The sequence below is a fragment of the Argiope bruennichi genome, chromosome 6 (genome assembly GCF_947563725.1).
Source record: "Argiope bruennichi chromosome 6, qqArgBrue1.1, whole genome shotgun sequence".
In the NCBI taxonomy this organism is placed as follows: Eukaryota; Metazoa; Arthropoda; class Arachnida; order Araneae; family Araneidae; genus Argiope; species Argiope bruennichi.
In genome coordinates this window covers 35608580-35630362 of record NC_079156.1, presented here as the reverse complement: position 1 = coordinate 35630362, position 21783 = coordinate 35608580, and the positions used below count along the sequence as shown (strand labels likewise).

At 30.1% G+C, this 21783-nt stretch overlaps 1 protein-coding gene across 1 annotated transcript in view; it reads left to right on the top strand.

The window, feature by feature from the left end:
• Positions 1–10476: 10476 nt before the first annotated feature.
• LOC129972572 (CD151 antigen-like) overlaps positions 10477–21783 on the top strand; it is an 86381-nt gene continuing 75074 nt past the window's right edge. The window contains exon 1 of the mRNA XM_056086760.1: positions 10477–10708. The gene's annotated coding sequence lies outside the window, so the exon portion shown is untranslated. The remainder of the gene's footprint in view (positions 10709–21783) is intronic.

Here is a 21783-nt window from a genome sequence, read left to right as displayed (position 1 = left end):
ACACACACATTGAGCTTTATATAAGAAATAGCCGCCTTTGGCGACCAGCGGGTTCGCCAATCTTAATGTCCGTTTAAATTTTAATAATTAAATATTTTACGCAATTCCTACTTTAACAGATTCTTCATCAAAATATTTTAAAACTTCAAATTTTTATAGTCATATAATTAACTCATAATATTATAAAGGCCTTCAGTCATAACGTAATATGTGTCTCTCTCATTTTCTGTTAGCTCCCGTAGAATTTATGCTTTAAATTAAAGTGGAAAGAATTAATCTGCAATTAATATAATAATATTTTTTACTGAAACAACAAAGCATTTTTTATAATATGATTACTGATAACAGAGTCATTGAGCGTTCAAACTTTATGGGTACTAAAGAATATCTTTCTTAATTTATGTAATATCTCAAGAATTTGTCAACAAAATTTTATCAGATTCATCATGAACAGAGCGATTCATTAACAATGTTTAATTTTAAATGCATCAAATACTAAGAAAATAAAATGAATCGTTTAAAATAATCGGTCGAAAACAGGTTTAAAAAAACTACTTAAAAAACGATGTACTTAAAACTATAAGCATATACAAAAAATATATAACTAACATAAATACAATTTAATTACAAAAGCATGCAACTATCCTAAAAATAATTTAAATCAAGAATTATCCGTTGACAATAGTTGTCAACAATCAGAACACAATGCGCATGCTTGAATTTTCTACGCCAGTTACGGTAACGCAAATGCATGAATTTTTCTACGCCATTTGGGTAATGTTATGCAGATTAGAAATTTTTAATTTCCTTTATTTTGAAATTCAAAAGTACTTCAGAATAAATTTGAAAGATAAATTAATTAACTATGTTTAATTTTAAATGCATAAAACATTATGAAAATAAACAGAATCGTTTGAAATAATCGGCCGAAAAATGTTAACCCTAGCCTCATTAGAGTGGGAAAAAAACAATTGAAGCCTTACTCATTTGGCGTTGGGGAAAATGAATAGATTTTTTGGCGGGAAAGTTAGTTTTTAATTAATAATTAAAATTCTAATTAAAAATTGAAAAAAAAGGGACCCCAGATGCACATTCCCGATCTCTAAGGTATACATGCACCAAATTTTGTAGCTGTAGGTCAAACGGTCTGGCCTGTAGAGGGCCAACAAACACACACATTGAGCTTTATATAAGTATAGATAGATATATAACTCTTCGCTTTTTGTAGTTATCTTTTATTCCTTGTGTTCGCTTAGCCAGGCGAACACAAGGAAACTAATTTTAAATCTATAAAAAACTATAGATAATAGGGGAATTATCTATAGTTTGTTTGTAGGGGATTCAGGGGAATAGATATAATCTATTCCCCTGAATAGATTTTAAATTAGTTTAAAATTCGATAGAAATATACAAATTTGGTTCCATACTAAATCTTATCGGACTATGTCAAAGCGTTTTTGAGTTAGTCATCTTTCTCACAGACAGACAAACAGAGAGTTAGACAAGCACAATTCCAAAATTCGTTTATCTGGTATAGGATAGGCAAATACATAAAAATTTGTCAAACTTTTCTGGCCGAAATTTTTCAAACATTTCAAAACTTTTTCTTTGTATATCTCGTATATAAAAGAGTATTAAAAAGAGAAAAAAATAAATTTTTTCGACCTTTTCGACGATAATATAACTAATCCAATAGAAGTAATTTCAAGAAACCTTTCGCCGATTCTGTATAATAGTTTTAGCTTTCTACCCACTGCCGTATAAAATTCCAGATCTTTGGAACGGCCAGAACGCTCAGATGTTTATTTTCAGAATACCGAGTAGTCGATTTTGTGGTATAACAAAGAAAACCAGTTCTTGTATATGTTTAATCGCATGCAGTAGGCAAACGATCTTTGGCGATTAACCATTAGGTTGTGGTTAATACACAAGTACCAAAAACTTAATATGTGTCTTGAACACCCTTTTTTATTGATCCATATAAGCCAAAATTTGACACAGAATTGCAATTGTAATCAAAGGGTCACATGCCAAATTTCATTTATTTATCTCATTGCTTTTTTGAGTTTTCGCTTTCACATATATGCGACAGTTCAGATCGACAGATAGCTAACCCTTTTACACGTGTCTTTCAAAGTCTGAAAAGCCGCGGTGGGCTGGTAGTAAGATCTCGGCTCGTGACCGGAGGGTTTCAGGTTCGAGACCTGATTCCCCGGAAGAAACGTCGTGTAAGGGGGTCGGCTGCACGTTAAATCCGTCAGGGCAAAACATCCTTCCGCTGGTGTGGCGTGGAGAGGGGAGTGCCAGCTCAGGTGTTGTCCTCGTCATCTGACCGAAGTCCAAAATGACGAGGACCTTCCCAAAATAGCCCTAGTGTTGCTTCACAGAGGGACGTTAATATAACTAAACTCAAAATCTGATATGGATCCATCTTTCAGATACTAAAGCTGTGATCAAATTCGATTTACCTAAGTTGTAACGTTTTTGAATTATCGCATTTACAGGTACACAAATATATGGACCGACAGAACTTGGTTTCAAATTTGATATGGATCTGCGTTTCAGATGCTAATCTCATGCATCGAATTTTATTTTCCTGATTCTTTATGCTTTGTAATAATCGCTCACTTGTATTGGCAAGATCTGACAAACAGCCTTCTTCTGAACAGATTTCATTTAAAAGTTTATAGCAATTTACAAATTTAAATTAAAGCGCATGTACCAAATTTCATCCGTCTACCATAAAGTGCTTGTTTTTGAGTTATTGCAGACAGACAGACGAATAATCAAAATTTTGAAAACGTATTTTTTTAGGAATAGTGGAGGACTGAAACTTGAAAATTCGTCAAAATCTGGAGTTCAATTTTTTTTTGGTACTTTGATACTTTCTATTAGTATATTTAGTATGCCAAAAAGCAACAAGAAAAAAAAAATGAAATTTTTTGAAGAAGATCATAATTGCCAGCCTTCTAATAAAATTCTTAATATGTTGACTGTCTCATGACACGTTTGTGGTTCTTACACATTTTATAATCGCACCGAACCATTTATCTAATAAAATGACTTCTTCTCGACTTAAGTTGAAATACAGTAAAGAAAAGGTCATCAAATTAGATGGGTAGTCCGAATATCAAGCGTGAATTTCGAACCCCGTCGGCCGAAGACTCTCCGTGTGTGTGATGGCTGGCGCACGTATAAATCGGTCGTGGTCACAAAATCCTCCATGTCGAGAGTAATACCACTGAGGATACTGGATCAGGGGTGATCGTTCTCTGATTCAGGTCTAAATTACGATCTGTGGACGTGTGAAGGAAATGCATGAATGAAGTGCAGCCCATTAAAAGGATTGTGAACGTGAGTAGTTAAGACGTACTCTTGGTCCTAGATGGCGCTACTGAAAAACAAGAGATGTTATCTCGGCTTAAAATCGCTGCCTTCGGTAGCGGGCTCGTCTATGACAAGTGCCATTAGAAACAACAACAGCAACAACAAGCGTGAATTGCGGAAAAGAACTTACGTATGTAATTTGCTTCATGATATAAATAAATAAAATAAAATCTTGTAGAATTTCGTCTATTTCCTCATTTTATGATCACTTCTTGTACTGCCACAGTAAATTTCTCCTGTCTGGCGATTTATTCACAACTTTAGGTTTCAGATTACATATTTATCATGCTCGTAGCTTTCATATTAAGAACCAAGTTACTTGTTGTTGTTGTGACTTATGGCACTTTACAAGCCCGCTGACAGTTATCTGTCACCGATTCAAGCCGAGTGAGCGTCTCTTGTTTTTTCAGTAGCGCAAACTAGGGCCAAGAATGCAACTCAGCTACTTCATGCGTCACATTCGCTTACACAAACCCTTTTTACAGGGGGGGGGGACACATTCACACCCTTACAGATAGAACACAGAGGAAGAACAACCCTGCCCGAACCGGACACGAACCCGGAACGGCCAGATCACGGGGAAGACACGCTACGCCTATGCCAGGAAGCCGGAAGTTGTTGACTTTATTATACGATAGCCAAAAAGTTCATTTTTCTTTAAAATTTTTAACTTTTAATTTGTAGGATATAAGTTGATATCTTATCGAATTTTTGCAACTCAAAGGATGCCGGACGAGTGAAGTTCGAAAATATACAAACAAACGGACCACTCTCATAGTTAAGATTGTGCTTTTAGTTAAATTATTATTTCCCGATTAAAACTTTCCTTGAAAGGTTGCATTAATATATCAAAACCTATACTTTAGAAATATTAGAATTAAAATATCTTTTGAAAGGTATTATGAATCAGATTAGTTAAAAGGCGTATGGTAAGGCGCATTTTTCAATTTTTCCTATATAAATGAAGCAAAAAATATTGTAGTAATCAAAAAGTTGAATACTGGATTTTGGCGAGTCTCCACGTTTCAGACCTTCCGAAATACATTTTTGGAAGAACTATGACTGTTTGTGAATAAAATAACTAAAAAAAACCCTTTGTAATTTGATACTAGTTTTATAGATCTTTTTCAAATTCTGGACGAAATCAATTCAAAATTCCATTTCTCTTTACGCAAGTGAGCATGATGAATACAAAACGCGAAAGGATGCATGGATAAAATTTGACATACTACTTTAGCATCTAAAGCGTAAACCTGCAACAAATAACAAATTCGCATGCATGTAAAAGCCAGGAATAAGATTGTTGTTGTTTCTAATGGCACTTGTCATAGACAAGCCCATTGGCTTTAGAAGTCAGTGATTTTAAGCCAACGGTGCGTCTCTTGTTTTTCAGTAGCTCGTAAAACAAGACTTACGACTTATCTACATAAACGTCACAACCCATTTTAAGGGCGAACTTCATTCATGCATTTCCTTCACACGTCCACAGATCGTAATTTAGACCTGAATCAGAGAACGATCACCCCTGAACCAGTATCCCCATTGGTATTACTTTCGACATGGAGGACTTTGTGACCACGACAGATTTATACGTGCACCAGCCACCACACACATGTGGAGTCTTCGGTCGGTGGGGTTTGAGCTCGCAACCCAAAGGATGCGAATACAACGCCCTACCAACGCCCTACGCCTATTTATCTAAAGCACTTTATTCATGGGGCTATTCCGGCCCCATGAATAAAGTGCTTTAGATAAATGAAATTTGGTATATGATCTTGTTATTAAAATTGTATCGCTATCTCAAATTTCGGCTTCAATTGGGGAAGGAGGAGGGATAGCAAAAAATGTTCCTCATATTGGGTTTTCTTTCCTAAATTATGAATCTTTCAAATGTGAAACTCTGAAAATAAAAATCTGCGCACTTGTGGCTTTCATGGCTTTTCCCAAGATCCATAATTTTTACAGTGGTGGAGAAGGTCTTATTTGTAGGTAAAATATAAGAAATATTAGAAGGAAATTCCTCCGTCTATTTTCTATAGTAGTTGTTAGAAAATCTAACAAAATTCGACGAAACAACCATAAGTAGTTCTTTTTCCTTATGAATGAATGTAAAAGAATTTTACAATTTGTTTACGTTTTCCGTTTAAATGAGTTTTACAACCCATTTTTTACAGTTTATTGGCATTGAGAAAATCATCTAACATTTAGATACGAAAATAACAAAAGAGATTACTTTTATTTTTAAATACAATTATACAAATATACGATTTTCAAGTACATTGTTTGTTGTTTTAGATCTATCTTGAATCTTGGATTTTAAATGTATCCTAAAGTGTCTTAAAATAACCATACAAATAACCTATATGTGTCTATGTAACCCTTCCCCATCGCGACAGACGAAACAACACGGCCCAATAAGGGTCAACAGGAATTTTGGAACCCAAGAGGAATTTTGATCTTTTAGGGTCACGAAATCTATGCATCTCATGCAATTGGTATTCAGCATCTGAAAGCCTGATTATTCTCAAAGAATCATCAAAATATTGTGAAGGAAATATTAATGAGTAGATTGGTATGCATTTAACACAAAGCTTAGGAATTTATTCAGCCTATAGACGCTTCGTCCTGCATTGTTTAGCATGCTAAACATTGTAGTATGACCCCTTTTGTTCTCTAACGTGTAAATTATTCTCTTTAAAAACAAAATTCCTTATTAATTTTTAACTTTATTTTGAATAAAAACAATTACTTTACTTTTTAGCAACTTCACATATGGGAAAATTAAAATCGTCAGAAAAAAATACTTGTTATCGTTCTTTTTCTCTTTAATTAAAAACCAGTGGGGGTGGTCTTTCTAAATCTTTCTCGCATATTCTGTAATAAAGGGTTCTACCAGAGAACGCCTTGGGAGGCAATGATCTGCAATAGTTACGAAAATACTCACCTTTGGCGGGAATTTAGCATTTTTATCGAATCTCATGTCAACTTTGGAGAGTTATTTGGTGCTTAACCCTAGCATGTGATTAATGACATCTGAAAATCGAAATTGTGTTTTAGATACTTTTTTTTCAACCGAATGACGCCAAAGCTTGACATAGAACTGTATTTTCAATCATTAAGTCACATACCAAATTTGGCATATTGAACTCATAGCGTTTTTGAGCTATCGAGTTAATATGCTTCTGGAAGTACAGACCGACAGACGGCCAATCCCTCTTTGAATTTGGTTCAAAAGGGTTTGAAGGGTGTTTACACTACAAATATTAAATCTATGTACCTAATCATATCTACCGTTCTCTCTCTCGTTTCGTAGTTATTTGGCTAAATTGCATTCGAACAGTCAGACAGACAGACTTCCTCTGAACGGATTTTGCTCAAAATTTGATAAAAACTCTACAAATTTCATGTGAAGATCTCATACCGAATTTCCTCCTTCCAAGTCAAAGCGTGTTTAAGTTATCATTGTCACAGTCAGACAGACGGACATTTCCCAAAAATGTGTTTTCTGAACTGAGAGAAGTCTAAAATGTGGCGATTCGTCAAAATCTCGAGTTCAAATTTTTAGACAATTACAATAACTTTGTCTGTATTACGTACTCGAGAAAGTAATAAAAAATTAGCAAAAACAGTTTTTAAAAACATGCTTTTATTAGTGTGTTAGGCAGGAGATTTTTTTAAAATTTTAATTCTAATATAATATTTTATTTAATATTATTTTTTAAATTTTTTCATGTTTTTTTAATTTACATATTTTACAATAAATCAAATCATAATTAATATATTTTATATCTTTGGGAGCTTAAAGAACTATTTTATATCTTACGAGTTCATTACCAGATAGCATCCTTCCTACAAAAATAAATAATTGGTTAGCAAATTATGAAATTATGTAAACAATGTCGTCAAGAACACAAAAATTTCAAAATCCTAGCATATAAAGAAATAAATTAAAAAGCAATACCAAAGTTCCACTTTTACAAATATGAAACAAGTAAAATACATTTGTCGTGAAAACAAATAAAACATTCGAAAAAGCCTTAACTCTGTGTTTGTATTCCACTAAGTACGATATAATGACATTAAGGAGTCACCAGATAAAATCCTTTCTTTTTGTTTTGTAGCAATTTCATGGTAAATAGCTTAAGAAAATACAAAAGAAAGCAAGAGAGTTCAAAGTTTTGCTTTCAAACACCTATCCTAGTTTTTTTCATTGTTCTTGAGATCAAATCGAAATACAAAGGCAATAAAGTAGTCCCCAAAGAACAATGCGATTGCTAAGTAGATCGTAAAATGAGGGCTTTTACCTGTGAAGACCCTCATGTTTTTACTTTTACCCTCAAGTTTATCTCTGCAAGGCAATATCGTGTGGAACCTTGAATGGAAACAATAACTGGCGTGCATTCGATGCTCGCTGGAGCTCTAGAATATGTTTTTCCGATCATCAGTAGATGCCGCTTATGGTCATTTTATAAATTATTTATTAACAATTTCTGGGTAAATATTTAGTCATCAAATGCTTGAAAAGTTTTGGCATTGAACATGTTTGTAATTTCAAGGGCAATATTTCATCTGCATGTAAATGATTTATGCGCACAAATATTTTTTATTTATTTCGAAATGCATCTGCTCTTCCACATCGCTGCAGAAAAATTTGAATGCTTAATTTTTCTAAAATTTGTTTATTGCAGTAGTAATAAAAACAGATTACTATTGGTTTCAATTTGTAAGGCGAATTGTAAACATTTCAGTGAATTTGTAACAATCAACACGAAAAAAAAAAGGTTGGTTAATTCATAATTTTATAATTAAATTCACTAGAAATTTTGAGATATGTTTATATTTTTCGAAAGACTGCTGTGAATTAAATTATCCGCCTTTGGCGACCAGTTGGATTTTTGGAATTAATGGTAGCTAAAAATTTCAATTAAATATTTTGTGTAATTATGCATTAATATTTTCTGCGCAAAATATTTTTAAGCTTCAAATTTTTATAGACATATTGTTCGTACTATTTTAGAAACCTTATTTCATTTAGTTCTTCATGATATATATTTCTCTAATTTTCTCTGTATATCTTTATACAGAGAAAAGTTTGCTTGATTCTGAAGTCAAAACTTAATTGTAAGTAGAACAAATTTTCATTAAAAGTGTACCTTATGCTGAAAACTACTCAACGTGAGGAAAATAAGCTAAATTTTTATATCTTGATTATGAACATTAAAAAAAAATTAAGATAAAATATTTATATCAACAATGAAAACGATTTCAGTTCCACATCACTATATTTTAATACACTTATGAAGCTCTAATAAAATGCATTGTTGTAAAATACGCTAGAAATATTTTTTTTTAAAAATTGAATAAAAAAATGTTGCAAAATATTTGTAACATTGAAAAGATATTTCTTTGTATTTTAAGATGATGTAAAAATTATTTTTGGGTAGAAATATTTTTAAAAGTTACCTCGAAAAACATCAAAGTTTCAATATTTTGAATTAATTAAAATTATTTTTTTGAAAAGCATCACCTTGAAGTGAATATTTCCACCCTCCAAAACATGTGTAAGTGTTAAGTTTCGTAGCTGTAGATCATGCAGTCTGGCTTATAGAATGCCAATACAAGAACGCTCCCATGGACACAGATTCAAGTTTAATATCAGTTGAGATATATATGTAATTATTCTTATTCTAATTTAAATCCCAATTTATTTCCTAATTCTTATCTTAATTTAACCCATATCAACTTCATTCTAAAATGTTCTCTTATTTCCTGATCCAGTTCCCATTTTTTTATTTAATTAATTCTGCAAGCGCTCTATAAAACTGCTGGCCTCAGCATTTTTCCTACGCTCCGAGGGAAGGGATAAAAATCTTTAATGTTTGGATGTTAATAAGGAAAGGGTAATAATCCTTAAACATTTTTCTAATTTTCCCCTTCCTAAGAATACACGCGTCAAAGAAATTCCTATCAAAATCTCATAGTAAAATCACTGAAGCGAAAAATGTTGGTCTCTTCTACTCTTGTATCGCGATGTAGACTGACGTATTTCTTCTCACTTATTTTTGGTATGTAAATTATGCCTCCAGTGGTGAAATAAATTCGTTTTAAAATTAAAAAAAAAATTCTATTCCGCCATGCAATTACTTAAATATATTTTACATATATATGTGCTGTTTTCATGTTTTCTATAGTAATTTATCGTTATTTTAGCAAATATACAATAGCAAAATTTCTTTCCTAATTATTTTTAAATTTTACGAATTCTGAAGAATTTGACAAACACAATTATTTTCAATAGTTTCTTAATAACAGAATTCATATACTAGACCCCATTTAGTACCGAGTCCATTATGTAAGACCTATAAACAGAAATACTTTCTTTTTTGTTCTCTTATATCCTTGTTTTCATCAATCATGATTGTCAAATTAGTATTGATAAGCTCATTCGACAGATTTAAAAGAAGAAAGGACACGATGTTTTTTAGTGTAATAGTAATATTTATATTGATTTATGTAAATGGTGAATGTGTGCTCAAAATTTACTTTTTCTACTTATATCTGAGAAAATTTTTTATGTATTTTAAATTATTTTGTTTATTTACTTGGTCGTTTTTCTATTCAAATTCAGGAAAAATATTCCATTTCGTTTCTTTTTATATATATTCACACTCGTGCTGCCCCTTTATCTAATAAAATTCTGAATCACATGTATTATCAAATGCTGAGGTTGCTTTTGCACAAAAGACCACACCTGACAATTCTCCAAAATTATGATTGAATATTACATTTTCAAAGTCATTTCATGCTTTCGCAATTTTAGTCCATTTTCCGAGTCCAAGAATGCCGTTTCGTTTTTTTAAACGCATAAACTACCCATTGTTCACTTCCAAACCTTCCATCATTCCATTGAAAATTACTCAATTGAAAGATCCTTTTATCTGCCAGCAACAAGTGACAGCAAACTGCCCACCTGATTCGAAGACGCCCTTAACAAAAACGTTCCATTTCGTTTCTGAGGGAAGACACGTGAGAACGAAATCGAATGTCTGTCACGTCCACACTCCCAAGAACGAAATTGAGGCTGGGTGCCGTGGAGCGAAACCTCGAAGTTGCCAACACCTGGATGACGACACTTTTAGTCAACCCCAGGCCTCTGCTACCGCTGAGTTTCAGGAAGTAGTAAACATACAGCGAAAAAACATCGTCTGCAGACTCGGAATGCAAGGTAGAACTTTCCTGTGGATGTTTGTCTCATTCTTCTTTTATCTCTGTCTTGCCAGATTTTATTGATCAAAAATCATTTGGATAATTCCAGATAAAGGTATGTTCTTTTGTTTTATTCTCAAAGAATTATCTTTTTTTTTTGCTGTTGTCGTGGTTTATCAGGTTTTATAAATGTAATTTGAGAATTTCTTCAATGATGCGTGATTCTTTCTTTTATCCATGTGTTGCCATACTTTATTTTAAAAATATCGTTTGGAATTCAAAATGCGAGGATTTTCTTTTTCTTTGATTTTGACAGATTTCCACAATTTCTTTAGCTTTTAGAAAAGTAATTTTAAAACTTTCTTTTGAGGTTTCAAATTATATATACTTTTTTTTTGAGAATTGGCAGTTGTTTTTGTTGTGATTTGATGCAATACAAAGAAAGAAGAAAGCCAACAAATAAACAAACAAAAAACTGCTTTTCTGCTTTTATTTAAACACCATTTAGCGATGAAATCTTTTATGTTTTGTCTATAAAATTTATTTATAAAATTAAAAAAGGAGTAAGCAACATTCAACAAACCTTGGCCTTCCAATTTAAATAAAACGTTATTTTGAAAAATAAATAATGATCCATATAAGATTTTTCTAAATTAGTTGTTTATTCGAACTAACTTATTCTTTTGTTAATTATCTTTCGGGGTAAATATTTTTTCTTGATAATGCATTGATAATATTAAGATGAAATATGGCCGTCGTTAATAAAAAAATGTGGAAAAAGAATAATAAATACGATATATCAATTCGTATTATAAATAAAATAAATAATTTCATAAAGTAAGGTATTTATAATTTTTTTAAGCTTTAACTTATTTTTTGTTTTTGTTTTGCTATTTACATAAGGAAAAAAATGCATCATTTACGGTTCGACGATACCTAACAATCACCCTCTAATTGAAAAAAAAATCATTTACAATTACAATCTATATCGAATGTATAAAAAGATTTTTAATTAGCCTTAAATTTTTTTTGTAATTACTTTACCTTATATAGCCGAATGACTCTTAAATAAAGAAAGTTGGAATTATCAAAGTAATATCTGCTTATAGTAAAGTTGCCATTTATTAACATCTAACTCTGAAAATCCAATATTATGAGAGATAATGAATAGAAAAAAATAATGCAAAAATATAGTATGTCAGTAATATAATACAAGATGAGCCTCGATGTATTTAACGCAAAACCATAAACTTTTTATCGTCATGAGTTTTGTGAGTACCCATTATAGTAATCATTGTTATAAGATTATTCAAGAATATTATTTTTTATGTTATTCTACTCCAGGACGTTCTGCTATTGTTTATAAATGTCCTATATTCTGATTTTGTTATTTAATTTACATTTATTTATTTGAGAATAGAAAATAGTTAAGAAAGTTAATATATATTATGTGATATACATTTCAGAATTTCTAATTAAGCTATCGAAGTTGGAGAGAATAATTTTATTCTAAATCTTGTATTCTATATTTTTGCAATCAACTTTTTATCTATCTTCGCGAAACTAAGGATGATAAAATCTCTCAGTCGTTTAAATTCAAACTTCAGTGCATTCCATTGGAGTCTGCATTTAAATTAAGATTTATATTTACATTTTGAGAATTAATGTTTATTGAAAGCACTTTTACCTTGCTTGTGAAAGCTGCAAGGCATGAACAATGTAAAATATGGTAATCGGAATAAATTACGCAAAACAGTCATAAACAGACGTCGGAAACCAGTAACCATATTTGAACGAAATGCAGCTTTAAAATGATTTTGATTCTCTTTCATGATTATTATTAACGCTCCTTTGGCGAATTTGTATCACATAAAATTGATCCTTTCTACTCTTCCGTACATGAATTAGGCCAAAAGAAGCTACTGTAATCGCCAAATAATGTAAGTAGAACTATATCTTGAGATTTTTATGATGTTTTTAGACCTCCATCTCAAGCAAAACACTTATTTGGAATTGTATCTTTCTGCCTATCTGTTTGTGAATTCGATAATTAAGAAATGCGACAAATCCTAGAAATGAAATTTGGCATGTTGGCTTTTCACCAAATTTTGCAGATTTTTGTCTATTTTTTTCATGAGAAAATCTGCCTATTTGTTCGTATATATCCATGTGAATATCCATCCTGCTATGCTTTTTTCTTTTTGATAGAAATTATGAGACCAGATTAGAGAAAAAAATATTTTGTTTACTTGTGCATAGAGAAGAATAAAATAATTTGAATTTAGTCCCCTCTGTAGCACAGAGAAAATATAACTTTTTTCAAAATAACACACAAAACAAGTACCCACCGCAGCCCACCTCTGAAAATTGTCAATCGTCTCCTTCATATTTTGCAAGATGTAATATTTCGAAGCTAGAAGATGGCATCAAACGTCCTCTCAGTCATTAACCCAATATAAAAAAGAAGGAAAGAAATAACAAGAGTATTTTTCCCAAAACTTTTTTGCATACTCTTTAATAAACTTGTCAAGCCAGAGAACGTCTTACAAAGAATTAGCGTATAATAGTTACGAAATATTAGCTTTTGGCGTGAATTCAGCATTTTTACTGAATCTATCCTGCCATACTTGGCGAGTTATTTGGCGATTAATCCATGGCATGCGATGATAATAACCAAAAATCGAATTTATATTTTAAGACATGTTTTTCACAACCGATCGAAACAAAAATCTGACACAAAACTGCACTTGTAGTCACAAAATCTCATACCAAATTCGATATATTTAAGTCATAGATTTTTGAGTTACAAACCGACAAATTGTCAATCCTTTGTTGAATTTGGTTCAGACTTTGATAGGGGTCTATATTGTAGATATTAAATCACCATACCAAAATTTATTTATCTAGCTGCCTTCATTTTAAAGTTATTAATTAATATGTGATGTAAGCTCGAATTTGAGCAGACGGACATCCTCTGAACAGAGTTTGCTCAAAATTTGATAGAAATCTACAAATTTGGTGTGAAGACCATACGCCAAATTTCATTCTTCTAGCTCAAAGCGGTTTTGAGTTACCTTTGTCACAGACAGACAGATATTTTCCAAAAATATGTTTTTCGGACTCAGGTAGGTCTAACAGGTAGGTTAGGTAGGTCTCGTCCACTCTAGGTGATTCGTCAAAAACTCAAGTTCGAACTTTTTGATGATTACTATACTTTCTCTGTACTATGTATTCGAGAAAGTAAAAAAATGAAATTAGCTAGATAGATGAATTAAATCTATAAATTTATCATTAGAATTGTAGATGTGTTAAATTATGAATCATGAGAAATAACACAAAATGCACATTGAGTTTACTTCAACGTATTATGACTCACAAAACGCGCTTTGTTGTTCATATGCATAAGAAAGCTGGTGGGAGATTACTTCTTCTACTGTTCAATAAGTTCCATTGAGGACAATGCCTAATACAGAGTTAATGTTTCGGTAAGATCCATAAAATCTAACCAAATAGATATTCAAATTTTATTGGGATGTTATACCTCCTGCTCACTCTGTTAAACAATCCCTAAGAATCACGCTGTGATCCTTGGGATCACTAAGTGATTCTAATTCATTTCTTCTGCTCACCATACATGTATTGCTTTTGTTAGTAAAAGGAAATTATAAGTACATAAATTAATAAAACTAATGTTTTTGTTGTGGCAACATCTGTTGCATTTTTTTTTCATTCGTACTTTTCCCCCCTAAAAAGTACAAAGCAAAAAGAATAAAGTCATGCTATATCCATATAACTATGTTCCTCTAGCTCAAAAGCTCACAGATATACAAAAAAAAAAAAAAAAAACTTTCACATTTTAATTTATTTATTGTAAGTGAATCTCTTTCAACACTTGCCTTAGCTCCCGTTTTCGACGATTTCGATTTATAATCGAAAGCATACGATGTAAAATCGTTTTTCCTTGTTTATTAAAAAAAAATCGACATTTCAGATTTTAAGTCGATTCAAATAAGTAAACACTTCAAACTTACGATCTGCTGCCAAACGGTGATTTACAAGTTCAGTCCGATTTTTTTTTATAAAAAAAAATCGGACTGAACTTTTAATCGGACTAGCCTTTTTAATTATATAGACTTTTCAGCTGAATTTATTTTTTCCACAATAAAATTTAATAAAAGGCTAGAATAAAATAAGTATTATAATAGACCTTCTTTGCACAATGATATTTTTCTAAAATATTATCCTATATAATTTTAAAATTAATGTTCCATTATATTTTGCTAAATATCATTAAAATTTGAGACGGCAGGTTTAATTTTGATTGCCATTATTTCCATTAAAATGATTGCAAAAGAGAAAATTTCCCATTACTACTGCTAATGGAAATATTAATTGCTCATTCTCTTCGATTCTTAGATTGTTTATAATTAAAGTGAAGAGAATTTTGAAAGAAATTAATGCATGTAGATTTTGAACCAGGAAATAGAATTGGGATTTTAGTAAATTGATTTTATTTAACCTTGGGTGAAAGGAATTACAATGAATTATGCTTGAATGAAATTCAATTTAATTATTCTGCCTTAAAACCTTTATTGTTGTTTAAACGTTTTTATAAAGAGAAATAATTAATTCATGTTAGTGAATGGAGTAGCAATTTTTATTATGTTGCGTCGTAAATTTAGTGTTTAGTAGTCTGATGATAGGGGAGTGTATTCGAGAAAAGTGCCCCAAATTCTTGTTTTTTTGGAAACTAACAATAATTTAAGACATTATAAGTGATTTATAATAATAATAAAGATGAATGTATTAGAGTGCTTTATAGAGCAGACCGCTTGGCAATAGTTACTAAATTAGGCACATATATACTTTGGTGGGTGAAAATGTGCACCATTACATGATTTTAAAAAATTAAATTAGAATTTTAATTATTTAAAAATTAAACTGAATTTTGGAATTCTCCTGTGATCATTTCTGAAAATATCATTGCGCATAAATAAATTTTGCACCATTTCAAAAATTTCTTTTGGTTTTGTATTTTTAATGATACCAATTTAATAATTATGAGAATTTTTTCAATTTTTTTAAAAAAATATTCTTTTTACCTAATTTCCAGCACAGATTGCATTGCTAATTTGAAATCCAAATAGATTTCGTTGTTTCATTAAATATCTAACCACGTGATTTTCTTCCATTATTGAAAGCTAGAGAAGAAAGATTGTGTTTAACATCTGCGTATTTAAAAGACGAATAAAAAATGAAGTTATAATACCTCAAAATTTGGAAAATAGTTGTATCAGACTTTTACATTTTATTAGCGTTTTGATATTAAAAGACTGTCTCCATTAGAATAGTTCATGTACATAATAAACAGAACTTAAGTAACGTACTTCAATAACACATCTTTAATTCAGATAGCTCGGTGGAATCATGGACATAAAGCTATATCTGAACGATTTATCCGAAATAAAAGGAAACCAACTGGTCGCCTAAGGCGACTAGTTATTAATAGCATGAAATAATTATATAGATTTATTAAAATAGTGTAGCAATATTGAACACTTTTAAAATGAAAGTACTGCTTTAGATTGTTGATACAGCTATCGATTGCAATAAGCAATTCAATCTGAACCCAGATCAAATGTATAGTTAAGATTCAGCTTTAGCAGTGTCAGATTTCTGACTAGACAGTTGTCTAGGGCTGTTAGAATAAAGGGAGACTGCGCGTAATTAGTTGGAAAAGGGCTATTAACCTAATTACTATATCGATGAGTTTGTAAAAAAAAATACAAATTCTATGATTATAAGATGGTATCATCACTTTTTCTGTAAGATTAGCCAGGTTCTCTTTCTAATACTTTTATAAACTTAATTCTTAAAATATTTTTACACACTGATCTTCTATTAAAAAATTAACTAAACAATACACAAATTCACTTCCTGAATATGTGTAAATGTGAATGATGTGTGTCGTAAAAAATGAAAATATATACTTTTTTGAGAAGTTAGTAAATTAAAAAAAATTATCTGAAAATTGCACAAATTTACTTACTGAATATGTGTAAATGTGAATGATGTGTGTCGTAAAAAATGAAAATATATACTTTTTTGAGAAGTTAGTAAATTAAAAAAAATTACCTGAAAATTGCACAAATTTACTTACTGAATATGTGTAAATGTGAATGATGTGTGTCGTAAAAAATGAAAATATATACTTTTTTGAGAAGTTAGTAAATTAAAAAAAATTACCTGAAAATTGCACAAATTTACTTACTGAATATGTGTAAATGTGAATGATGTGTGTCGTAAAAAATGAAAATATATACTTTTTTGAGAAGTTAGTAAATTAAAAAAAATTACCTGAAAATTGCACAAATTTACTTACTGAATATGTGTAAATGTGAATGATGTGTGTCGTAAAAAATGAAAATATATACTTTTTTGAGAAGTTAGTAAATTAAAAAAAATTGCCTGAAAATTGCACAAATTCACTTACTGAATATGTGTAAATGTGAATGATGCGTGTCGTAAAAAATGAAAATATATACTTTTTTGAGAAGTTAGTAAATTAAAAAAAAATTATCTGAAAATTGCACAATTTTACTTACTGAATATGTGTAAATGTGAATGATGTGTGTCGCAAAAAATAAAAACATATTTTTTTGAGAAGTTAGTAAATTAAAAAAAATTACCTGAAAAATGCATAAATTTACTTACTGAATATGTGTAAATGTGAATGATGTGTGGCATAAAAAATGAAAATATATACTTTTGTTGAAAAGTTAGTAAATTTAAAAAAAATACCTCAAAATTGCACAAATTCACTTACTGAATATGTGTAAATGTGAATGATGCGTGTCATATGTCATAAAAAATGAAAATATAAACTTTTTTGAGAAGTTAGTAAATTAAAAAAAATACCTCAAAATTGCACAAATTCACTTACTGAATATGTGTAAATGTAAGTGATGTGTGTCGTAAAGTGTTCAAAATTGAAGCCTCATTGAACAATTTATTAAAAGAGGAGATTCATCATTGCATTGCCTTTCGCTGAAAAATTCCTAAATCAGATATTCTAATGCAAGAACACGAAGGAAAAAATTGAAGCTTATATACATATAATAAAATTACAACTCCTCATGTCAGGTAATTCCAAATGTCGTCTTCTTTATTGACCTTTTTAAACTAATCGCATCGATTCGATCAAAGTTTGATTTTTCAGCTGTTTGATTTACTGGTTTATATGCAGACGGTTTCACAACTAGCATATTAAAAACAACTGACGTCAACAGTAAATAGTCATGGCATATGATAATACAGACATCAAATGTACAAAGAGAGTTGAAGCTGATGACTATCTTTTTAACAATGGAAGAAAGATACGATTTAAAATTGTAGAAATTATTAAAATGATTAGAATTTTAATATGATGGACTAAATTATTGCAAAATATAACCAAAAACTGCTTTCAAAAAATTTAAAATTGGGTAAAAATGCGCCCAAATTGGAGTAGTTTAAGAATATTTGTTTAAAATTTTAAATAGCATTATCATACACTAAAACTTCGCTTAAATTGTAATATTCATAATAAAAACGAAATCGTTTTAAAATATTCATCGAAGAACTTTGTCGAGTGATAACACACACACACACACACACACACACACACACACACACACACACACACACACACACACGCGCGCGCGCGCGCTCGCGCGTGCAGAACTTTCTTATTAGTATAAATTGAGATGAAGTTATTTATTAAAGCGAACAAAAAAATAAAGACTAATACCATAAATAATAATGAAATATTCGATGGTAGCTTATTTGATGTTTCAAATTATTAATTCAGAATTTTATCTTGACTCTTTACATAGAACAATTGTTTTGCATTGGTATTATAAAAATATTTGTTTATTATGTTCTTACTTATGCCTTTCATTTATGTCCTATCATAATTATTATTAGAATTTTAACTGTTGCATATAAATTACCTATTATTTTTTATAATAGGTAATTTTATTTTTATAATAGGTAATTTTATAATTTTAATTTTATAAAAGGAAATTCGTTTTCGTCATCTGTAAGCTTGTAAGGACGTGCAGTATACTTTAAATAAAATTTACTGGGATAGAAATTATGGAAAACTTAAAAGCAAAAATGGAAGCCCGAGATTAATGTCAATAAAAAGTAATATCAATAATTTATTTAAGATAATATTCTTGTTTACAAATAATATACGCTGCTTTCAGTTTCATCGGAATATTTAAAAAACAACAACAAGAAAATTGTAATTAGGTTAGCTGTTCAATATGAAAACAATGGCGAGAAAAGGAAAGGAAAACAAGGGAACAATTATTTTAAACATCAGATGCATTGCAACATTTTTTTTATTTCAGTGTGTTTAAAAAACACATTTATCAGATTGCCAGAATGGCTTCAGAAATTCCCGAGTTCCTTTTAAATCTTAAAATTCTTCTCCAACAGGAACATGCAAATACGTTCATTTAAGTATTTTATTTCACTTGACTTAAAAGCGATTGATCGATTGTTGCTTTGGAAAAATATCCTAAAACTGGCACAGTTTTGAAAAAGTGAGCTGTATAATATTGTACTTAAAGCAATAAGCATGCATTGTTTACTTTAGCAAAAATTATTGGTAAATTGACGAGTAAAGCTTTGGAAATAACAGGTATTGCAAATATTATATTTATATTTTTTTTTCAAAACGATTTTTGGAATAATGCAATAATTTTGATATTTTATATTTCTAATTCATGTTAACTTTGATGTTTTGTCTTTCTAATTCATGTGAATTTTTATCCTTTCACTCGAATCTCTATGACGACATTAGGCTGCTTGTACACTTTAAGCTTAAAACATATAATTCAATTTTTTTTTTCATGATCACGATGCCATTACTTTGATTAGTAATTATGATCTTATTAGAGCCTATGTTGTTTGAATAAAAAGTTAAATTATATCTTAAGTCTAAAATATGTATGCATCCATACACGTGGTAATGAAGGTTTAAAGTTAAATCACTTATTATTTAAAATGCTTGAATCAAAACTAATTTTGCACTACTTTTTGATTAGCGTGTTTTTTTATATTTTCTCTTATGATGCATACAAAGAGGATATATTGTGATGGAACTTTGATGAATCTTTGTCTTTCGCACTTCTCAGAGAACAAAAAACAAATTTTAGAAATTACGCCTGCCTGTCAGCATAACTACACGGCAGCGTTTTGAATCACACAGATGAAACATGGTATGTAGTCGTTCCACCGGTTTTCTATCAAATTTTGAATGAAATCCATTATTAGGAGGCAAATAAATCTACTTGTCTGATAGCAAGTGAACACGATAATAATAAAACATAAAGATCTAGATAAATAACATTTGGCACACAGATTTGAAATCCAAAATTCAAATTCGTATCGAGTACGTCCGAGTAGAATCCGTCGATGGTTAATTGTATATTGGTCTGTAAATTCGTATATATATAATAGCGATAACTCAAAATTTCAGTAATTTAGCTAAATAAATTTTGTGCCTTTATCTTATAAATAACTTAGCCGTTATTTGTCAAATTTAAGTTTGAATAGGTCGGTAAAAAGCCCTTCAAAATGAATATTCGATTTTCTTCTCTATGCTACGAAGCACAGAGCATTCATGTGCAAGGCTCTGAAAATTAGTGGAATACCTTTGTGTCATTCAAGGCTTCACCCAAGGTCAACAATTTTTATTCGGAAAGGGGAAGGGAGAGAGGGTAACGTCTTCAATAGAGATTTGCGAGAAAAGAACAGATAGAATACAAAACGTTTTAGAATTGTTACTAATAAACATTTCTTTCAATGCAATGATAATAATAGCAGTGTCTCAAGAATAACTTTATAAATTATTTTATCGTAGCATTAGTAGGAATTAATTTTACGATACATATTTTCATAATTATATATTTTCATCGGTAAAATTCAAAATATACATTTTAAGAACATAATTTTAATCTATTTTTCGGACACATTTAAGTATTCAAAACATTTTTTATTGTGTTTTCATATTTTGTTTATATTTAATTTAGGCGCACTTTGTTGAAAAGTCGATTGTTTGCGAAAATATCAAATAATTTTTTTTCTTTTCAATATTCTTAATGTCTGGACAATTTTCTTCATAAAATTGTTTGAATTTTGTTTCTAAGGTCAATACATTGTAATTAGATTGATTTATATCACTACAAAACACTTTTTAATGCCATTTTACATATTTAAATGCTATTTTCACAAATTCTAAATTACGGTAGAATTTTCCTATAAAAAAGCCTGCCTCATAAATTATATCTAATATGCATATTTTTGTTCAAATTTTAATAATAATTCCTTAATATGCTTTGCAATTCCTGAACTAAAAAATAAGCTATCCGTTTAGTTAGAAACGTTCTCTAGTTGTTTTAAAATTTTAAGTCCAAAAAAAAATCATTATTTGTTAGTTAAGTTATTTAAAAATTAAATAGAAACACAGCTTATGTTTTAGTTCAGAAGTTTAAGCTCCAATATTTAAAAACTAGATAGAAACACAGCTCATTTTTTAGTTCAGAAGCTTAAGCTCCAATGTTTAAAGATAGAAACACAGCTTATTTTTTTAGTTCAGAAGCTTAAGCCCTAATGTTTAAAAATTAAATAGAAACACAGCTCATTTTTTAGTTCAGAAATTTAAGCCCCAATATTTAAAAATTAGATAGAAATACAGCTTATTTTTTCATTTCAGAAGCCAGGTAATATATTTTTTAGGCTTTCTGCCACGTTTTGAATTAATTCCCCAATAAACTTTTACACCAGAAGGTTTCTTTTTTATATTTCGTTTAATTTTTTTTTATATTTTGGCCTTTAGCCATTGTATTTCAGTTTCATAGATATTTTGTGAATCTATTTGATGCAAAAATTCAGAAATATAGCTATTTTACGGTATTTTTTTAAAAATAACATTGATTCCGACCATTATCATACATTTTAAACCAATTCTCATATCGTACTTTCATGAATTATTTATTTCAAAATGACAAATAACGTGAGTTGGTGTGATTAAGCTGGGATCTTCCTTTTTTTTCAGTAAACCAAATGAACAACATTTTCTAAATCCGTCATCGCTTTTTAGAATAATGTAGTAAATAAAACGATTGTGTATGTGCCTCT